The sequence below is a fragment of the Moschus berezovskii genome, chromosome 5 (genome assembly GCF_049115385.1).
Source record: "Moschus berezovskii isolate FMDL1 chromosome 5, NW_MosBer_1.0, whole genome shotgun sequence".
Classification (NCBI taxonomy): domain Eukaryota; kingdom Metazoa; phylum Chordata; class Mammalia; order Artiodactyla; family Moschidae; genus Moschus; species Moschus berezovskii.
Genome location: NC_142464.1, coordinates 2,610,892 through 2,631,044, shown reverse-complemented (window position 1 = coordinate 2,631,044; position 20,153 = coordinate 2,610,892). Strand labels below are relative to the sequence as shown.

At 37.9% G+C, this 20,153-nt stretch overlaps 1 pseudogene; it reads left to right on the top strand.

Annotated features, from left to right (window-relative positions):
* Positions 1 to 931: 931 nt before the first annotated feature.
* On the top strand, positions 932 to 1,866 carry LOC148777774 (olfactory receptor 10AG1-like; annotated as a pseudogene).
* Positions 1,867 to 20,153: the final 18,287 nt, after the last annotated feature.

Below are 20,153 nucleotides of genomic sequence, written 5' to 3'. Positions count from 1 at the left end.
CAAATATCATGAAGAATGGGTCATATTTATGGACTGAGTTAAAGGTTAATTGGTATTTGTAATGCAGTGTACAGTGGGTATTAATAGGGAACGTTATTGGACCCCATGATGTAACATGCTTTTCATGTGTAGCATAACCGATGGGTGAGGTACACAGACGAGAACAACACGATTACACGTATCTGCTCCCCCAGTAACAAGGAAAGTCAGTTCTCATTGAAGTAGAAATGGGAGGGCTTAAAATGTTATGAATAAAAATTAGGCAAAAGTTTTAAGTGAAAAGCTTTGAATTGAAAGGAAATGGAATAAGTCAATAGGTACAGAAAAAGAAATTGATGAACCCAAAGAAAAACAATAGCAAGCCTGTGTCATATATAATTTCACTTTTAAAAGGGGTGAAATAATTTAACACTATTGCTGCACAATCAGCTTTAAATAAAAATGCATACATCTTATTGTTTCTGGTATCAGTTCTGCTGCTGCTCAGTCACTTCTGTCATGTCTGACTCTTTGTGATCCCATGGACCATAGCCCATCATGCTTCTTGTCCATGGAATACTCTAGGCAAGAATACTGGGGTGGGTTGCCATCCCCTCCTCCAAGGGATCTTCCTTACCCATGGATAAAACCTATATCTCTCATATCTCCTGCATTTCAGGCCGATTCTTTTACTGCCGAAATACCAGGGAAGCCCTCTGGTATCACTACATCCAAGTATGAGACAATGGAGATTTTATTTCTCAAATTGACTTTAACTGCACGTCAGTTCATCGCTGAGGTTTCAAATCTCATGTCTTAGAAACTGAGCAAGGCAAAGGCAGCAGTACTCGCAAGGATTATGTGAATAGGTTCATGCATCTGATCCAGTTAACAGAAGGGAAACATTGCTCAAAAGCATCAATGAATTAACCGTCTTGAATTTACCATATCCACAGATGTAAGAACAGAAAAACCAAATATCACCACAATGATGGAATTCATCCTTTTGAGGTTTTCTGATATTCCCAATTTCCAATGGATTCTTTTGGGGATATTTTTAGTCCTGTATCTGACCATCATGATGTGCAATAGTGTCATTGTACTGATAAAAAGAATTGATCCTACTCTCCAGACCCCCATGTACTTTTTCCGCAACAACTTTTCCATTGTAGAAATCTGTTATGTGACTGTCACTATCCCAAGAATGCTCACGGACCTCCTGAGACAGAAAGGGAACATTTCCTTCATTGCCTGTGCTACACAAACGTGTTTGGTCCTTCTGTTTCGAGGTTTAGAGTGTCTACTCCTGGCCGTGATGGTCTATGACCGCTACATGGCCATTTGTAACCCTCTTCACTATGGTCTGATCTTGAGCTCCCAGGTCTGTGTCCAGCTGGTCATTGCCTCCTGGGTCAGTGGAGTCCCTGCTGTAACTGGGCAAACATGGCAGGTTTTCTCTCTGCTTTTTTGTGTGTCTACCACAATTAATCATTTTTTCTGTGACCTCTCCCTAGTATTCAAGCTTGCTTGTGGGGACGCATTTACTAACGAGACAGCAGTCTGTGGAGTTGCAGTGGTGTTCATCATGGTTCCATTTCTGTTGACTGTGGTCTCCTATGGCAAAAACATCACCAACATTCTGAAATCGCCATCTTCCAGAGGGAGGGCTAAAGCCTTCTCCACTTGCTCGTCTAACCTCACAGTGGTGGTCTTATTCTACGTCACAGCCTCTACCACCTGTTTACAGCCCAAACAGAATCCATTTGAAGAAACTGGGAAGCTGATCTCTCTTTTCTACACAGTTTGGATCCCAAAGTTGAATCCTATTATATTTACTCTGAGGAAAAAACATCACTGAGAAAACTACTAAGTAAAATATCAACTTGACTCAAAGCCTTGAAATTACAGAAACAATTTGTTTCTATGTTTCTCATGTAAATACATCAGAAAATATCATCTAGTTTATTTCTCAGTTCAGTTCAGTTCAGTCGCTCAGTAGTATCCGACACTTTGTGACCCCATGAATCACAGCACGCCAAGCCTCCGTGTCCATCACCAACTCCTGGAGTTCACTCAAACTCACCTCCATCGAGTCGGTGATGCCATCCAGCCATTTCATTCTCTGTCGTCCTCTTCTCCTCCTGCCCACAATCCCTCCAAGCATCAGAGCCTTTTCCAGTGAGTCAACTCGTCTCATGAGGTAGCCAAAGTATTGGAGCTTCAGCTTTAGCATCAGTCCTTCCAATGAACACCCAGGATTGATCTCCTTAATAATGGACTGGTTGGATCTCCTTGCACTCCAAGGGACTCTCAAGAGTCTTCTCTAACACCACAGTTCAAAAGCATCAATTCTTCGGCAATCAGCTTTCTTCACATTCCAACTCTCACATCCATACATGACCACAGGAAAAACCATAGCCTTGACTAGACTGACCTTGGTTGGCAAAGTAATGTCTCTGCTTTTTAATATGTTATCTAGGTTGGTCATAACTTTCCTTCCAAGAGTAAGCGCCTTTTATTTTCATGGCTGCAATCAGCATCCACAGTGATTTTGGAAACAAAAAATATAGCATCTGACACTGTTTCCACTGTTTCCCCATCTATTTCCCATGAAGTGATGGGACCAGATGACATGACCTTCGATTTCTGCAGGTTGAGCTTCAAGCCAACCTTTTCACTCTCCTCTTTCACTTTCATCAAGAGGCTTTTGAGTTCCTCTTCACTTTCTGCCAAAAGGGTGGTGTCATCTGCATATCTGAGGTTATTGATATTTCTCCCAGCAATCTTGATTCCAGCTTGTGCTTCTTCAAGCTCAGCATTCCTCATGATGTACTCTGCATATAAGTTAATTAGCAGGGTGACAATATACAGCCTTTACGTACTCCTTTTTCTATTTGGAACCAGTCTGTTGTTTCATGTCCAGTTCTAACTGTTGCTTCCTGACCTGTACACAGGTTTCTCAAGAGGCAGGTCAGGTGGTCTGGTATTCCCATCTCTTCAGAATTTTCCACAGTTTATTGCGATCCACACAGTCAAAGACTTTGGCATAGTCAATGAAGCAGAAATAGATGTTTTTCTGGAATGCTCTTGCTTTCTGCACGATCCAGCGGATGTTGGCAATTTGATCTCTGGTGCCTCTGCCTTTTCTATAACCTGCTTGAACATCTGGAAGTTCACTGTTCACGTATGGCTGAAGCCTGGCTTGGATAATTTTGAGCATGAATTTACTAGCGTGTGAGATGAGTGCAATTGTGCAGTAATGTGAGCATTCTTTGGCATTGCCTTTCTTTGGGATTGGAATGAAGACTGACCTTTTCCAGTCCTGTGGCCATTGCTGAGTTTTCCAGATTTACTGGCATATTGAGTGCAGCACTTTAACAGCATCATCTTTCAGGATTTGAAATAGCTCAATTGGAATTCCATCACCTCCACTAGCCTTGTTTGTAGTTATACTTTCTAAGGCCCACTTGACTTGACATTCCAAGATGTCTGGCTCTAGGTGAGTGATCACGCCATCGTGATTATCTTGGTCATGAAGATCTTTTTTGTACAGTTCTTCTGTGTATTTTTGCCACCTCTTCTTAATATCTTCTGCTTCTGTTAGGTCCATACCATTTCTGTCCTTTATCGAGCCCATATTTGCATGAAATGTTCCCTTGGTATCTCTAATTTTCTTGAAAAGATCTCTTGTTTTTTCTATTCTATTGTTTTCCTCTATTTCTTTGCATTGATCACTGAGGAAGGCTTTCTTATCTCTCCTTGCTATTCTTTGGAACTCTGCATTCAGATGCTTATACCTTTCCTTTTCTTCTTTGCTTTTCGCTTCTCTTCTTTTCACAGCTATTTGTAAGGCCTCCTCAGACAGCCATTTTGCTTTTTTGCATTTCTTTTCCATGGGGATGGTCTTGGTCCCTGCCTCCTGTACAATGTCATAAGCCTCCGTTCAGAGTTCATCATGCACTCTATCTATAAGATCTAGTCCCTTAAATCTATTTCTCACTTCCACTGTATAATCATAATGGATTTGATTTAGGTCATATCTGAATGGTCTAGTGGTTTTCCCTACTTTCTTCAATTTAAGTCTGAATTTGTCAATAAGGAGTTCATGATCTGAGCCACAGTCAGCTCCTGGTCTTGTTTCTGCTAAGTTTATACAGCTTCTCCATCTTTGGCTGCAAAAAATTTAATCAATCTGATTTCGATGTTGACCATCTGGTGATGTCCATGCATAGAGTCTTCTCTTGTGTTGTTGGAAGAGGGTGTTTGCTATGACCAGTGCCTTCTCTTGGCAAAACTCTATTAGCCTTTGTCCTGGTTCATTTCATGCTCCAAGGCCAAATTTGCCTATAACTTCCGATTTTTCTTGACTTCCTACTTTTGCATCCACTCCCCCATAATGGAAAGGACATCTTTTTTGGTTTTTGTTCTAAAAGGTCTTGTAGGTCTTCATAGAACCTTTCAGCTTCGGCGTCTTCAGCATTACTGGTTGGGGCATAGGCTTGGATTGCTCTGATATTGAATGGTTTGCCTTGGAAACGAATAGAAATCACACACACACAAAAAAAAAACTAGTCGATCTGATCACGTTGACCACAGCCCTGTCTAACTCAATGAAACTAAGCCATGCCGTTTGGGGCCGCCGAAGATGGGTGGGTCATGGTGGAGAGGTCTGACAGAATGTGGTCCACTGGAGAAGGGAATGGCAAAACACTTCAGTATACTTGCCTTGAGAACCCCATGAACAGTATCAAAAGGAAAAATGATAGGATACTGAAAGAGGAAACCCCAGGTCAGTAGGTGCCGAGTATGCTACTTGAGATCAGTGGATAAATAACTCCAGATAGAATGAAGGGATGGAGCCAAAGCAAAACCAATACCCAGTTGTTGATGTGACTGGTGATAGAAGCAAGGTCCGATGCTGTAAAGAGCAGTATTGCATAGGAGCCTGGAATGTTAGATCCATGAATCAAGGCAAATTGGAAGTGGTCAAACAGGAGATGGCAAGAATGAACGTCGACATTCTAGGAATCAGTGAACTAAAATGGACTAGAATGGGTGAATTTAATGCAGGTGACCATTTTATCTACTACTGTTGGCAGGAATCCCTTAGAAGAAATGGAGTAGCCATCATGGTCAACAAGAGAGTTTATTTCTATGTTCCTATAAACTGATAGTTAATATCATCACTGTCTTCTTACATTATGTGAAAGGACCTAGTTTCAAAGAGTTAAGGGTCTCTGGGTTATCAAAGCACACATTGTCTCCATGGAAATGATCTATTCTGAAGACCTATCTTTCCTCTCACTGGGAAAGAGTGAGTTAAGAGATTTCCTGAGCAATAAAATGATAGTTAACTGCGATATATCCAATGATCATGGTCATGCCTTGTAAGAAATTTGCTTGAAACTTACCATTACTTCAGGAATATTCACTGTCCTTTTCTGGACTTACGATTGTATTTAGACGATGAGAAAATAACAACTGCATCCAAGTTGGTGGGAGTAGGGTAATCTGAGTGTTTTCTTTCAGTTTTTCCTTCTTTCTCTGTTTTGCTACTGTTCATATCCCTGTCAGAGTACAAACCCTGAAAGGATCCTTTGTTACCCCAATGCTGACTGTTTTCTAGTGACGTCATTTCCTCCAGCTTGTGGCTTCACGTTTTGCTTTTGTAGTGTCTCTTTAGTATTAGGAATATTAGGAATTTAAGCTATAAACTGCATTAGGTTGAATGTTGATCCCTGTAAATATATGTCAGGTTACAACCTGCAAACCTGAACTTATTAGGAAAATAAAAGCCTTTGCCGATGTATTTCAGTTAAGGACTTTGAAATAAGATTACCTTAACTTAAGGCCACTCCAGTACTCTTGCCTAGAAAATCCCATGGATGGAGGAGCCTGGTAGGCTGCAGTCCGTGGGGTCGCTAAGGGTCGGACACGACTGAGCGACTTCACTTTCACTTTTCACACACTGGAGAAGGAAATGGCAACCCACTCCAGTGTTCTTGCCTGGAGAATCCCAGGGATGGGGGAGCCTGGTGGGCTTCCGTCTATGGGGTCACACAGGGTCGGACACGACTGAAGTGACTTAGCAGCAGCAGCAACTTAAGGGTACTATATTCTATGATCATTGTTCTTAGTTCTTATAAGGTGGGAAGAGAGATTAAGTTAAAAATAGAGACGTAGCGACACATAGAAGAATATCATGTGAAAATGGAGAAAGCAACCGGGAGTGACACAGCCATGAAGCAATGCACGTCAAGGACTACTGAAAGCTGAAAGAGGCAAGGAGTGACTATCCCTTCAGAGCCTGTGAAGGAAAACCCTGCCAGCACTGTGATTTTGGACACTGGGTTTTAAAGATGTGAGAAAGTCAACTTTTGTTTTTTTTTTTTTTTTTAGAATGCAGTTATTATATTCTTTTTTTTTTTTTGAACAGAGGAAAATTTATGCGTCGAACCTGGACTGGAAACTTATGATAATATACATGCTACAATTCCATTCTCCCCAATCATTCCACCTTCACCCTCTCCCACAGAGTCCCAAAGACTGTCCTTAAACCACTCAATTTGTGATAATTTGTTACAATAGATCTAGGAAAGTAATACACTGTGTAAGCAGTGTTTTTATTATGGTGTTTTTATTCTAATCATCTGGAATAGATTCTGTATCTTTTGGGAACAGTGATTTAAGAAAACATGTAGAATGTTGTTTGTTTTGTTTTTACTTTAAAAACTATATCAATGAAGCCTCATAAAAATATTTGCCCAAGAATGATGGTTAATTGTGTTTGTTCAACGATGTTTATTAAAAGCCTTTTTAATACTGCAAAAGACAACACTAGGAAAGGAAAGGGAAGCCGTTCTCATTTGGAACATAGTAGACATGGCGCCCGTTTTCCGTGTGATGCTGCACAGTCTCTCAAGACAATGTTTTAGAGCCACGCCAGTGAGGAAATCCCAAACTTTTCAGACATTCAATAAGTACATAAATATATGTATAAATGTAACTCTATTTTTGTAACACAAAGGGAGCTAGCATCCATATATTCACATATCATTTCACATGTGCATCTTTCCGGTTGGTGTGTATATATGTCACCAATATCTGGATGTGTATTAGAAGAGAGGGTGGGCTTCTTTACAGTGACAGGAATTCAGATAATGTCTGATTTATTTATTTATTTATACTTTTTTGTAGTATAGATTTATTACAAAGAGAATAATATGCACATCACAAAAATAATAAATTTTATTCCGAAAATAAAAACTACATATGGAAGAAAATTACTTCTTTTCTTCTTCAATTCTTTTCTTATTGCCTCCCAACATTTTACAGAATATTTAGTAGCTAACAGAGAAATTTTAATACCAGCCAAATAATATTTGATATTTGAAAGAAATAACACATTTTTTATGAACTAAACAGAGCCAGAATATATAATGTTTGGTCATGTCTTTGAAAAAGGACTAAAATGGCTTTAATAATAGTTAAAAACAGAGATAAATTTAAGATTATGATACATATATATCATAGGATATATATGTACATGGACACTTTTACATATGTATAATATGCATTTTATATAATATAAACATATATATTTCAATATTCTTTGAATGGACTGATGCTGAAGCTCCAATACTTTGGCCACCTGATGCACCCAATGCTGGGAAATATTGAGGGCAGAAGGAAAAGAGGGCATCAGAAGATGAGATAGCTGAATGATATCACGGATGCAATGGACATGAACTTGGGCAAACTCCGGAAGATGGTGAGGGACAGGGTGGCCTGGAGTGCTGCAGTCCATGGGGTTGTGAAGAGTGGGACATGACTGGAAGACTGAACAGCAACAACAAATATACATTTATATATAGCTATACTATATTGGTCTTTCCTGGTGGCTCAGAGGTTAAAGCGTATGCCTGCAATGCGGGAGATCTGGGTTCGATCCCTGGGTCAGGAAGATCCCCTGGAGAAGGAAATGGCAACCCACTCCAGTATTCTTGCCTGGAGAATCCCATGGATGGAGGAGTCTGGGAGTCTACAGTCCACGGTGTCCCAAAGAGTCGGACATGACTAAGCGACTTGACTAACTAACTCTACTATATAAAATAAAATTACTATAGAAAGTAAAAATAAAAACTATTGATTTCACTCTTTTCACAGAAAGAACATTAAACACACACACACAAACAAACAAGAAGCACATCTCACTTCAGTGATAACACTGGTTCTTTTCGATTTTTCTGTATTCCCAATGTCTGAGTGTTTCTCTTTGTAGTATTTCCCTTTTTTATGTGATTATCCCGGTGAGAAGCAACAACAATACTCTTATAATCAGAGTTGACCAGGCTCTCAAATTCCCATGTGTTTTTTCCCCAGTAACTTTTCCTTCCTGGAAATCTAGAACATTCATAAACCTTCACAGTCAGAAAAAATATATTTTTTGCCTGCCCTACAAAGGTATGTTTTATTTGTATTCTTGGGGACACAGAATACTTCGTCTTGACAGTTGTGTCCTGTGACTGCTATGTGGCCAACTGTAACTTCCGCAACTTCCCCTACTTATAAACCAGGAGCTCTGTGTTCAGCTGATGACACTTGGCTCTTGGATCAGGGTTGTTACAGCCAGGATAAGGCAAACATGCCAGATTTCCCCTCTGTCATTTTTGGATCTAACTGCAAGCTGGGCTGTGGGACTGTTTTTCTGAATGAGACACTAGTCTTCTCTACAGTTGTACCATTAGTGAATCGTTTGTCATGACCCCTTTTCAGTTGACACTTGGCTCCTACAGTAAAATCACTTCTCCATCCTGTGTTGCCATCAGCAGCGGGATGAGCCAAAGATTTCTCCACCTGCTCAGTTCACATCATGCATGTGCACTAAGTCTCTTCGGTAGTGTCTGACTCTTTGCAACCCCGTGAACTGTAGCCCAGCCAGCTCCTCTGTCCACGGGATTCTCCAGGTAAGAACACAGGAATGGGCTGCTGTGCCTTTCTCCAGGGGATGTTGCCTACCCAGGGAATGAACCTGCGTCTCTTTATGTCTCCTGCATTGATAGGTAAGTTCTTTACCATTAGGGCCACGTAGGAAGCCCCATAGTTGTGCCTTTATGTTGTGGACACAGAACCATTACATATTTATGACATGATTCCAACATTTTTATAGGAAAGCTTTTTTTCTCCTTTCTATACCATGTTACCCTGATATTGAATCCCATGATATATACTCTGAGGAATAAGAATGTCACGACAACCTTGAGAAAACGACTGCCTTAATGTTTAACATCTTATCCACTGCTTTGAGCCAATGATCTTTTTCCCCACTTAGTTCTGCAGTTATCTTAATCAGACATTATTTGAAATTTTGCTTCCTTTATTAATATAAATTGATTATCCTCATGATCCTGCCATTTGATGCTTGACTTCCTGATATCAGGATTATCTCCCTAGTGTTTGTATTTATAAGAAATTATTTTTTTTTGCTTATCTCATATTTAATGAACTAGTCTCTGTCAGCAAAAACTCACTGCTTATTTGATTTGTTGTTGTTCAGTTGGTAAGTCATGTCCGACTCTGTGTCTTCATGGACCGTAGCACACCGCTCTCCTCAGTCTTCCACTGTCTCTCGGAATTTGCTCAGATTCATGTAAATTGAGTCAGTGACACTATTAATATCCAACCATTTCATCCTCCATTGTCTCCTCCTTTTTGCCTTCATCTTTACTAGCATCAGGGTCTTTTAATTGAGTTGGCTCTCTACATCAGGTGGCCAAAGTACTAAAACAATATAGTATATTTTATCTATCAATTGGCCTCCCAATATTTTTATCCAAAATTCATAATGCATATTCTATTTTGTCTCCCTCTGTATTGCTATAACTTACTTAAAACCTAAAGATTTCAGCTAGCAAAGATTACTGCATATGGAAAGTTTTAGAGAATACTTGTTGAATGACTATAGAAAATGCACACACTTGAATAAGCAAAAGTTAATACAACAGAAAATGTAGAAAAGATGGCCTTTTAATAAATTATATTAATTTAACTATTAATAATGGTGCAAAAAAAGAGAGCTTGACCCTCATTTCACATAGTTTATTTTAAAATGTAATCTCAGATAATTTGTAAATTTAAGTAAAATGCATAACAATGAATCTTCCAAGATAATGTTTATTAACTTCATGATGTTGGTTTGAGAAAAGTGTTTTTGATAAAATTATTAGTCATAATGTAAACATTAATCTGTTGCCCTTCCTGGACTAAGAAATACTGCTATTCAGAGTGAAACTTTTCAACATAAAATGTTTAAATACACTATAATTAAAGGAATGCTCTAAATCAAAAGCATCAAAAATTCAGAGAAGAAATTGACAACAGACTTAAAGATGCATTTCAAAAGACAGAATAATCTAAATGCCCAGAAAAAATAAGAAAATAACTCATTAGCAACCAGTAAGAAGACCCTTGAGAGTCCCTTGTATAGCAAGGAGATCCAACCAGTCCATTCTAAGGGAGATCGATCCTGGGTGTTCATTGGAAGGACTGATGCTAAAGCTGAGACTGCAATTCTTTGGCCACCTCATGCGATGAGTTGACTCACTGGAAAAGACTCTGATGCTGGGAAGGGTTGGGGGCAGGAGGAGAAGGGGACGACTGAGGATGAGATGGCTGGATGGCATCACCGACTCTGTGGTCTTGAGTCTGAGTGAACTCCGGGAGTTGGTGATGGACAGGGAGGCCTGGCGTGCTGTGATTCATGGGGTCGCAGAGAGTAGGACATGACTGAGCGACTGAACTGAACTGAACTGAATTGAAATGCAAATCAAAACCAGATTAAAACCAAATGAAATCTGTGACACATTCATTACAAGGATTAAATAAAAAGACTCACCCTATCACATACATAAAGGATGTGGAGTAATGAAAGCTCTCACCTGATGCTGGTGTGTGAATTGTACAGCATATTAGCACACAGCCTGCCTTCATCAAGAAAAGCTTACCCTTAGCCATGTACCAGAAGAAATATGTGCACATGTATTCCAAGGGACGCATCTGAGAATGCTCATTTTGCATCATTCTTAATGTCAAATCTTTATCAAACTAGAATTGACTGTAATTGTGATAATTTCACACAGAGGAAAAACAAGGAGCTATAGAAATGAATAAAATGCAATTACATACAGCAAGGATTAAGCATATTTTTAAGCAAACCAAATCATAATCATACTGTGCATACCCTTTTTGTTAAGGTAAAAAGCAGTATTCAGAACACCATCTATCATACATATATACATAATTCCCCCTATTTCTTAAGTTTTATTTAATGAGCATATTCTATCATGGTAAAAAAGCATAATACTCTTTCTTACTTTTGGCTATGCTTCCATTTTTTTATGAAACTAATTTAGAAAAAATGAATTACTTTTTATTATAAAAAAGTAGTAAGCAACAAAAATATGATTCAAGACTGGTGATGTTAGAGAATTGCTTTGAAAAATAAATCAATATCTTTATGAAAGGACATACTTAAAGCCAAGTTTAATTTTCCAACCTCTAAAACAATTAAAAACAAATAACTCTCATTTGTGGTTAAGAGGCACTCGGTCGCAATAACCCAGTCTACTTTCAAGCACTAGAAGGTTTTGATAAATTATAGAACATATTTTAAAGATATCATATAACTGTGGGAGAAAAAAGAATAGATGACAATATCGAAATCAAGGCTCAGTTCAGTTCAGTAGCTCAGTTGTGTCCGACTCTCCGCGATCCCATGAATCACAGCACGCCAGGCCTCCCTGTCCATCACCAACTCCCGGAGTTCACTCAAACTCATCTCCACAGAGTCGGTGATGCCATCCAGCCATCTCATTCTCTGTCGTCCCCTTCTCCTCCCGTCCCCAACCTTTCCTAGCATCAGAGTCTTTTCCAGTGGACTGATGCTAAAGCTGAAACTCCAATACTTTGGCCACCTTATGCGACGAGTTGACTCACTGGAAATCAAGGCTCATTAAGTCATAAAATAGTCACAATTTTTCAAGCACAAATTTGTTGCAATATCATGCTACTGCATAACTTAGTATGTGTGCATACTTACTGATTAATTCAGAGTGAGCACAATTGTGATATTGGTCAATTGGACATTCCTCTCCACACATACACAATGCATAGGAAAATGTCTCAGATTTTTTAACACTGTATCATTGTTCAGATTACAGTTTATTTATTATATTATTTTCTACAAATGAAGCTGTTGTCTGTATGTTGAAGGAATAATTTTCTTCTGTGAATTGTTAATTCATCTGTTTTGCCCATTTTTAAAATTTATACTTTGGGCTTTTTCTCTGTATTAAAGAAGGAGCCAAGATCATTTTATTTGAAATCAGTTGTAACATTTTTTTCCATTATATTAATTATATTTGATACTTATGGGGCTTGCTACTTTTTAGCATCTAGAATCATTTATTTTTACACAGTTTTGTTTGTTTGTTTGTTTGACTGTGTGTGTGTCCTGCATTGTAAATTTTAATGAGTTAAACTTTCCTTACTCCAAAATTACAAAACCCATTTCTTAGAATACTGTAATCATTTCACTCTAAAATATACAAAATTGTGTATCATTTAGGGTTTATCTTCTTGTGGGATAGTTGTCAAAAATACGTATACTGTTTTTTTCTTTTTTTTTCCCCTCTAAGGCTCCCCAGTTGTCCGAATAACAGTTATTTTAAATGCCCATGCTTTACCAATTTGGTAGGCTATTTTAGTCAATGACAGATTTTCATGTATATGTGAGCCTTTTCTGGAATTTCTATTCTATTTCAGCAGAAGGCTTCTTTATTTATGCATGATACTGCGCTGAGCTGTGTTTAGTCGCTCAGCTGGGTCGGATTCTTTGTCAGATGCCATGGACGATAGCCCACCAGGCTCCTCTGTCCCTGGGATTTCTCAAGCAACAATACTGGAGTGGATTCCCATTTCCCACTCCCAGGGATCTTCCTGACCCAGGACTCAATCCTGCGTCCCTAGCCTCTCCTGCCTGGTAGGCAGAATCTTTACCACTGAGCCACATGAGAAGCCCATACATAGTACTGCATTCTGCGAATCACGAGGTCTTGTAACTACTTCCCAACACTAGCTATTTCTTGGATGAGCCCCTGCGGGAGCTCATCCTGGCTGGCCTCTCACTCCCTTCTGTCCTTTATCACATACGGTCCCCGTGATAAGCCTGACCCACCACCCACTACTCACGGGCCTTCTGTGATCTTTGCCGTGAGGCTCCTGATACTTTTTAATTAATCTTCCAAATCACTCCCACTGTCACATTACTATATGTGTCCCTCTCTTGTAAATATTTTCTCTTCATAATCATAAACCTTAAGAAATCACTATTTACTAAATAATTGGAACCGATATCCAATCTTTTAGGTCATGAGAAACTGGCTCTAAGCCAAGATTTTTAAACAATCTTTATGTTGGAGAAATTTCTCCGCATTTGAAGCATATAACTCACAAACTTTTTGCTTAGCATCTTTCTCATGATCTCAGCTGGACTTATTCCAGAGTCTCATTTTATTGCAACTAGAGTCTGAAAGTATTCACACCTTGAACATGTAAAATAAATTTGGAAAAAATTGGTGGTGGGTTGCAAAAGAGAGGAAAAATTTTCTCCTACTACAATTAACCTTGGGTTAAATTTTTAAATCCACCTCATGTGAGGAGTTGACTCACTGGAAAAGAGTCTGATGCTAGGAGGGATTGGGGGTGGGAGGAGACGGGGACGACAGAGAATGAGATGGCTGGATAGCATCACCAACTTGATGAACATGAGTTTGAGTGAACTCCAGGAGTTGGTGATGGACAGGGAGGCCTGGTACTGTGGTTCATGGTGTCACAAAGAGTCGGACACGACTGAGCGACTGAACTGAACTGAACTGAATACATTCATCAGCTAAATCTCAGGTTGCTGAAGAAATCATAAACCTTAATTAACCTAACACACTAATTTTGCACATAAAAATATTTGCCATCAGAATATGTATTATAACTATTACATAGATCTGTCCTGTAACTAGGAATCAAGGAACATATCATAGAAAGGCTCTGCATAATGCATTCATAATAGTTAAGGTAAGAATTGGATGGATGTCTGTTTTGGATTGACCCCAATAATACTGTGTGAGTGTGTGTGCTCGTCATGTATGACTCTCTAGTCTACCAGGCTCCTCTGTCCATGGAATTCTTCCAGCAAGGATTCTGGAGTGAGTTGCCATTTCCTACTCCAGGTGAATTTCCTGACCCAGGGATCAAACCTGTGTCTCTTGCATCTTCTGCATTGACCTCTTGCATCTCCTGCATTGGCAGGCCAATTTTTTAACAAGTGTACCACCTGAGGAGCCCACAAACAATATTACTTAGCACCCTGCTCACATCTAAGAAATAAAATGCACTGTGTCCTTTTCCCTGAAGAGGCTGAAGAAAAACGTTTTCTGAGTAGAGTGAGAGCTATCTGGGAAAATTAAAAAAAAAAATACAAGTCAGAAAATTCACGAAGTGATGATTTTAATTGGAAATTTAAATGTGCCAGGTGGCTGAGATCTCTTGGGTAGAGATAACTACTTTTAAAGAGCACTTTATGTTTAGAAATAACAGAATATTTAAAGGCCAGTTGAATAACTTTGATGAAACAAGTAATTTCACTTCAGTTCAGTTCAGTCGCTAAGTCATGTCCGACTCTGTGCAACCCCATGACTCACAGCATGCCAGGCCTCCCTGTCCATCATCAACTCCCGGAGTTCACTCAAACTCATGTCCATCGAGTCAGTGATGCCATCCAGCCATCTCATTCTCTGTCGTCCCCGTCTCCTCCAACCGCCAATCACTCCCAGCATCAGACTTTTCCTCACAGGAACTTAAATATTCTGACCTTCTCTAGTGAGAAAAATCAGCATCATCTCGAGAAAGAAAGGTAAATGTGAAGATAATTATAGTAAGGTTTACTTCTTATTTTAAATTACTAATCTACACACTAAAACGTGTAAATTATAAATTTTAACATGGCAGCAAATGTTTTGGTTCATTAAAGCAACTTATATATATTTCTTAATATATTAAATAAAATTTCCAATTAAATAATAATAAATAATGGTACTAAGTCACTTTGAAATGTCAAAAAATGTAATAATTAAAGACTAGGTATAGACGATATTAAAGAAAACTTCGAGTCAACACATTGTAACAAAATTTATATATGTTTATTCAGTTTGATATTATAATAAGAGATTTAAAATGACATAACACATAAAATAAAGTTACAACCATTGGGGAATTCAAAGAACAATTATTTTGAAGAAAGAAAATTATAGAATTCAGGATTTATAAAATAATAAAGATAGCTTTAAGTCAACATTGTTTTTAAATTATTTTCAAGGATTACATTGCGAGTTTTTATCAGATATACAAATATACTTGAAATACACCATGTTGTACTCTTGAAAAATTCAAACTCAAATCTTACCTATTTCATGTCATACAAGTTTTGATCACCAAAATGTTGTATCTATACAATTAGAAACTGTATTTTATATAGCACTGGAAATAATTTTATTCAAGTAGTGGGTGAAATTGCTCATACTAAATGTTTTTGTTCATAAAATAATAAAGATTAAAATTCTATTCTTTTGCATATTAATTTTTTCTCCCTTTTCAGATTGACAATTTTATTTTATTTTGTGTTTAGATGTAAATTTATTTTTTTAATTTAATTTATTTATTTTAATTTATTTTATTTATTTTAATTTTTTAAATTTATTTATTTTAATTGGAGGCTAATTACTTTACATTATTGTATAGGTTTTGCCATACATTGACATGAATCTGCCCTGGGTGTACATCAGATTGACAATTTTAAAAGTGTCTCTTCCTTTTCTAAATTTCAGAATCAAATAATGAACACTATATTAAGTAAGAAAGCATTTTCTACTTTCTATATTGTTCTCAAGTATGAAAATAGTCTCAGTCCTTCGGTCCCAGATCATGTAATATCAGTGGGAAAATAAAAGGTAAATGAAAGGAATTGCAACACTATTTGCTACAAATTCGTGTGTGTTCTCCCTATTAGTTCTACAGAGTAGAGGTGATAATATTATTGAAATTATTGGCAGAAAATTCTTGAAGAATTCACATCTAAGAGTCTGGGAGTTTTATATCACTATGATGATTGTTTTAATATCTTATTTCATTCCCTCATTAACCATGTTATACAAAGACAAGGTAAATTAGAGATCAGTTTTTCATAGTGGTAAAACAGAGAGTGAAATGTAGAAGAATAAAATTTAGTTTCTTTTTTTCTTTTTTTTTTTGATTTTATTTTTCCTTATTTATTTATTTTTAAGGAGTCAGTTGCTTTAATAATATATATGGCAACAGATATTTTAAAATAATATTCTACCAAAAATGAGATACCAATTTTTAGTAATATGTTTTATACAATAGATATTGTCCAGGTGAAAAGTGTTGACTAACAGCCTTAACAAAAAGCTTTTCATTAATTTTGGCCTTAAATGCCTCTCTCTGATTCTGAACAGCTTCAATATTATTAGTACAATGACTCAAAATAGTAACAACGCTACAACAGTATCTCACTTCTAAATGCTTCCTGTTGCCTTAAGAGTTTTCCCTATCATTTTCTTTCATTTTTTTCCTCTCTCTTTTTTTTTTTTTATTGGAAGCTAATTGTTTTACAATATTATATTGGTTGGTTTTGCCATACATTGACATGAGAATGGCATTGAAACATGTATGTTGTCATATGTGAAAAGAATCACCAGTTCAGGGTCGATGCGTGTTATAGGATGCTTGGGGGCTGGTGTGCGGGGATGACCCAGAGGGAGGATAAAGGGAGGAGGGAGGTGGGAGGGGGGTTCAGGAAGGGGAACTCATGTACACCCGGGGCGGATTCATGTCAATGTATGGTAAAATTTAGTTTATAATGACAAACATAATAGATAGCTTTTAAATAGACTTTCTATGAATGCCAAAACATCTTTAATTTGCTTTACATGTATCAAATGAATTAATTCATAAAACAATTCTAACTATTAATAAATTGTTAGTCAGTTTTGCAGCCGAAGGGAATGGCAAACCACTTCAATATACTTGCCTTGAGAACACCATGAACAGTATAAAAAGGAAAAATGATAGGATACTGAATGAGGAATTCCCCAGGTTGGTAGGTACCCAGTATGCTACTGGAGATCAGTGGAGAAATAACTCCAGAAAGAATGAAGGGATGGAGCCAAAGCAAAACCAATACCCAGTTGTGGATGTGACTGGTGACAGAAGCAAGGTCCGATGCTGTAAAGAGCAATATTGCATAGGAACCTGGAATGTTAGGAAGTGGTCAAACAGGAGATGACAAGAGTGAACGTAGACATTCTAGGAATCAGTGACCTAAAATGGACTAGAATGGGTGAATTTAACTCAGATGACCATTATATCTACTACGGTGGGCAGGAATCCCTTAGAAGAAATGGAGTAGCCATCATGGTCAACAAAAGAGTCCGAAATTCAGTACTTGGATGCAATCTTAAAAAGGACAGAATGATTTCTGTTCGTTTCCAAGGCAAACCATTCAATATTAGAGTAATCCAAGGTTATGCACCAACCAGTAATGCTGAAGAAGCCGAAGTTGAACGGTTCTATGAAGACCTACAAGACCTTTTAGAACTAACACCCAAAAAAGATGTCCTTTTCATTATAGGGGACTGGAATGCAAAAGTAGGAAGTCAAGAAACACCTGGAGTAACAGGCAAATTTGGCCTTGGAGCACGAAAGGAAGCAGGGCAAAGGCTTATATAGTTTTGCCAAGAGAACGTCCTGGTCAAACACCCTCTTCCAACAACACAAGTGAAGACTCTACACATGGACATCACCAGATGGTCAACACCGAAATCAGATTGATTGTATTATTTGCTGCCAAAGATGGAGAAGCTCTTTACAGTTAGCAAAAACAAGACCAGGAGCTGACTGTGTCTAAAATCATGAACTCCTTATTGCCAAATTCAGACATAAATTGAAGAAAGTAGGGAAAACCACTAGACCATTCAGATATGACCTAAATCAAATCCCTTATGATTATACAGTGGAAGTGAGAAATAGATTTAAGGTATTAGATCTGATAGATAGACTGCCTGATGAACTATGGTCGGAGGTTCATGACATTGTACAGAAGACAGGGACCAAGATCATCCCCATGGAAAGGAAATTCAAAAAAGCAAAATGACTGTATGAGAAGGCCTTACAAATACCTGTGAAAAGAAGAGAAGCAAAAAGCAAAGGAGGAAAGGCAAGATATAAGCATCTGACTGCAGAGTTCCAAAGAACAGCAAGGAGAGATAGGAAAGCCTTCCTCAGCGATCAATGCAAAGAAATAGAGGAAAACAACAGAATAGGAAAAACAAGAGATCTCTTCAACAAAATTAGAGATATCAAGGGAACATTTCATGCAAAGATGGGCTCGATAAAGGACAGAAATGGTATGGACCAAACAGAAGCAGATTTGATGCTTTTGAACTGTGGTGCTGGAGAAGACTCTTGAGAGTCCCTTGGACTACAGGGAGATACAACCAGACCATTCTAGAGGAGATCAATCCTGGCTGTTCATTGGAAGGACTGATGCTTAAGCTGAAACTCCAGTACTTTGGCCACCTCATGCGACGAGTTGACTCAATGGAAAAGACTCTGATGCTGGGAGGGATTGGGGGCGGGGGGAGATGGGGAAGACAGAGAATGAGATGGCTGGATGGCATCACCGACTCGATGGACATGAGTTTGAGTGAACTCCAGGAGTTGATGATGGACAGGGAGGCCTGGCATGCTGTGATTCATGGGGTCGCAAAGAGTCGGACACGACTGAACTGAACTGATCTACGGCACAGGAAGATTAAGCAGTTCGCATTGTCACAAAGCACGCAAGTGAAGCTATGATTCGATTGCAGGCCATCTTGTCAGGATTGTATTTTTTGTCCATGACACTATATTTAGACTGTGCTTGCATGGAAAAACTCAAAACATAAATGATGGGGAAATGAGAAGCAGGGTTGGGAATCATGTTTAGTCAAGTGATGCCTGGAGTGTAATATTTAATGAGGCAGTCCCTTTAACAATGGTGCAATGGAGAGTCAGCCCTGAAACTGAGTGCATGCTCTGAGGAGTCTCATTCCTTATTTAGCTCAGACTGTATTCTACTCCTGGCTCTGATGAAAGGAAAAAAAAATGCAAAAATATAATCATCAACAAGTAACTCAATAACTCTACCAAAAACAATTTTTTCTAGGGAGTGTGTTACAACCCTGGCAACTAAAGATTTAAGAACATTATGCCATATTAATAATTATAGTTATAGGACCATAACTTAAACATATTAAAAGTGATAGGTAATTTTATCAAATATATAATATTTAATTATCTCAAATAGGAAAGCAAACAGAAAACTTAAACAATTACTTAATATAACAGATAATAAATAACGGAGTTAGGATTCAAACTTAAGTATGATTTAAAAAATAGGCACTGATTTGCAACCACAGAACCAATGTGCAAATGATCAATATATCCATCATTGCTAAATCTCAGTATCCTTGTTCAAGAAAAGTGAGTTTAGAAACTGTTATCTGAATTATTATTATTATTTTTTGAGGAACAACAAAGACATCCGAGAAGCACACAAAACACAGGGTAAAGCATAATAGGAAGTATCTTACACAGCTAGTGAACACATTCCAGGTGACTTCTGTTTTCCCAGAGTGACCCTCTTAATTGCTTCTATCTGTATCTATTCCACACAACTTTTCCAGAATAAACCCCTCTTATAGCCCCCACATACTATCTTACAGAAATATATGTATTTTATTCCCCTATGTACAATAAAATAAAATATTCTCTCATTTTTTTGTAAACTGCCTAATAATGTGAATTGTATATAAGAACATGTATGATCAAGATCATCAAGTGATAGGAAGGAAATGAAGAATTGAAATATGTAGCTGAAAATATATAAGGAAGGTAATTTCTGTTATATTAATAGTTCTACTGAAGAATGTACAGGAAAGTTATAGAGATATACAGTAAATTTGCCAAAAAAATGTAAATATTTAAGGGAATTCCCTAGAAGTCCA